This window comes from Capsicum annuum, chromosome 5 (assembly GCF_002878395.1).
Source record: "Capsicum annuum cultivar UCD-10X-F1 chromosome 5, UCD10Xv1.1, whole genome shotgun sequence".
NCBI classification, from domain to species: Eukaryota; Viridiplantae; Streptophyta; class Magnoliopsida; order Solanales; family Solanaceae; genus Capsicum; species Capsicum annuum.
In genome coordinates this window covers 31,075,861-31,079,007 of record NC_061115.1, presented here as the reverse complement: position 1 = coordinate 31,079,007, position 3,147 = coordinate 31,075,861, and positions in this window count along the sequence as shown.

Genomic DNA, 3,147 nt, shown 5'->3' with positions numbered 1-3,147 from the left:
ACTCTAGGCCAGGTTCATTCGAAAACTGGAACTGGACTTTTTTTTCTGCATTCAACTATGGCATAGCAGGAATGAAGCCAATTTATGCCGAGAATGACATCAAAATTAGTCATCTCTAATTTGACTAAGTCTGCTGAGATGACTTTATGAAATATCATAACTGGGCAGTTTTTGTATACCCGCTAGGCTATGATGGTTTTACCCACTGAGGTAGATACTGAGAAGGGCTCTGCTAGAATTTTGGGACTGACTCCAAAATCAACTGCTATATAATGAGTAACAAAAGACAAGGAAGCTCCTGGATCTAGCAAAGCGTAAACATGTAAGCAAAAGATTTGTAATGTACCAGTAACTACATCAGAAGAATTTTTCTGATCTTGCCAAAACTGGAGAGCATAAGTCTATTTAGGCGTTGCCCACTAGTAGCACTAGAAGTGGTACCCCGCTGATTTGGGCAACTGGACTGGGCTGAGGAACGGTTTTGCTAACCCTAATAACCTGACTAGGGACAATTTCTGCCTCTGTGGCCTGGCTTACCACATTCGAAACAGACATCACTACCAGCTCTGCAAGTACCCTTATGGTTCTTACCACAAGTCTGACAAAAAGGAATGGTTCGGGCACTGCTAATACTGCCCTGAGATTTAGAGCCTAGTGCCCTATCTCTATTACCATCCCTAAACTTAGGAGCTGGAGCACTAGATGAAGAAGGAGATGGAATGGATGACTTAGGATGGAACTAAGAACGATTCCCTTCTTCTGATTTAGGCTGAGCAAAGTTGAAACTACCTGTCCTTGCTCTCTTATTCTGCCTCTCTCTCATCTTAATCTTTTGCTCTTCTATTTGTTGAGAATGGGTCATAAACCTGGCTATGTTCATATCACTATTCAACATCGCGGACCTGCACTTATTGACCACACTATCATTCACCCCAGAAATAAACCTACTTATCTTAGCCCTGCTATCTGCAACCACATGAGGAGCATATCTGGCTAATTGAGTAAACTTAAGAGAATACTCTTTCACCGTCATCTTGCCCTGCCTGAGGTTGATAAATTCTAATACCTTAGATTCCCTTAGCTCTTGGGGAAAGAATCATTCTAAGAATGCAGTGACAAACTCCTTTCACTCAATATGCCTTGCATCAACTGACCTCTCTGACTTCAACTATTTAAACTAAGTGTGAACTACATCCTATAACTGGTATGTAGCTAGCTCAGCACACTTATTAGAAGTAACCCCCATGATGTCCGTAACCTTCTGAACTTGACCAAGGAATTCTTGAGGGTCCTCATCTGACTTAGACCCGAAAAATGATGGAGGATTCATTCGGGTGAAGTCCCAAATCCTGGCTGCAGCTGAATTGGCCACTGGATTGGCCGGAATGATAGCTGGTCATTCATTCTGGGCAGCAACTAAATTAGCAAGAGTGATGAATGCAGCTTTGAACTTTGCATGAGAAACGTGTTCGTCCAAGGGATCTGCTTGGACGGGCTAAGGGGATGACTGATTTTTGTTTCTTCTTTTGAGAGGTATATTCTATAGAATAAAGGGAGAAATGGATTAGATTGAGATTTAAATTTGAGCTAACGCTCACTAGTACGACATGAATACTGAAAAAAGGGAAACTATTCCTAAAACATCTTATAGCCTCCTGCACAAAAATGTGGCGCATAACACACCTATGTATAAGGCTCTACTAGATGCGACTTTCAAAGTTCCTAGGACTCTATTGAACCTTAGGATTTGATACCAAGTTTGTAACACCCCAAATCTGGTACCCGGAACGCTACACGATGCTCATGACCCCAAAGGATCACGAGCTAACCTATGACTGATATTTGTACCTGAACACTACATAATATACTGTATAAATATGGAAATAGTAGGCTAAAATATGCCACAAGGTTCAAAACTGATAAACATCTGGTAAAACTATATCTGAATAATGTGGTACGACAATACCAAAATTGAAACAATATCTAAAAACATCTAGTCTGAAAATACTATAGTATGAAAGCCTCTACGCTGTCTGAATAAAGAGTTGATGGGACATGTCCCCAACTAACTCCAACTACTAAAATAAACTAAGTAATGAAGAAATAAAGTAATGACCATGTCCTCGAAGGATGAGGACTCACTGCTAACTCTGACTGCTGAAACTGGAATGCTACTGAGGCTCTGGAGCTCGTGCTTCTGAACCTATGGTATAAAACACCATAGCGCAAATGCTTTAGTAAGTTTGAATGTACTGGTATGCAAGTGAGGTAGGCTGAATGCAAAGGGTTCAAATGCACGAACAATGCTAACTGACTGAATAACATGAACGTGAGAATATATGCATGAATAAGTGACTGTGACTGAATTCGTGATGGTACTAAATACTGAGTCTAATTACTGATAACATGAGTCACTGATAACTGATATAACTAATACTAAGCAGTTGTATCTGACAGTCTAGGTTTTGATAGAACTAACTGAGTTCCGTACTGTTCTGAGTTGACTGTATCTGACAGACGTACAATTCTAAAGAACTATCTGAGTTCTATTATTGAGATTGAGTCTGAAACTGTAGCTTTAGGAAGTAGTCATCTAACCGACATGCCCTAAATAAAGCAATATATCTAGGTTGGGGTCCAATCTGTAATTCCAATTAGAAGGGTGTTAATACCGCCCTACTGGTAAAGACAAGCTGTGGGTGACCCTTATCTGATAGTGTCCCCAAAAGAGGTCAGTGGGACCCTCATCTGATAGTTTTTATCCACCTCATCAACCCTCATCTATCAGTGTTAATGTCTCAACCTATGTTGGCTACATAGTTCTGGAACACAAGGATTGCTTCTAAGGATCACACCCTCAACTATCAGTGTGTGTCCTCATCCTTGGGTTCACTCGGTGTTAAATCCTACTCTCATCTGAATAGCCACTGAACATGATTAACTGAACTAAACTGTACTGAGTTCATTGAGTTTCGTTGACTGACGGAATACTACTGAGATTACTGAAGTACTGAGCTTTTTGAGATTACTGGGATTACTGAGTTTACTGAGTTTTCCTGAGTCACATGACTAACTGAATTCTATTGAACATGGATTAACTGAGAATATCGTGAAAACATAACACTGGCTCTAGGAACACAACTAAAT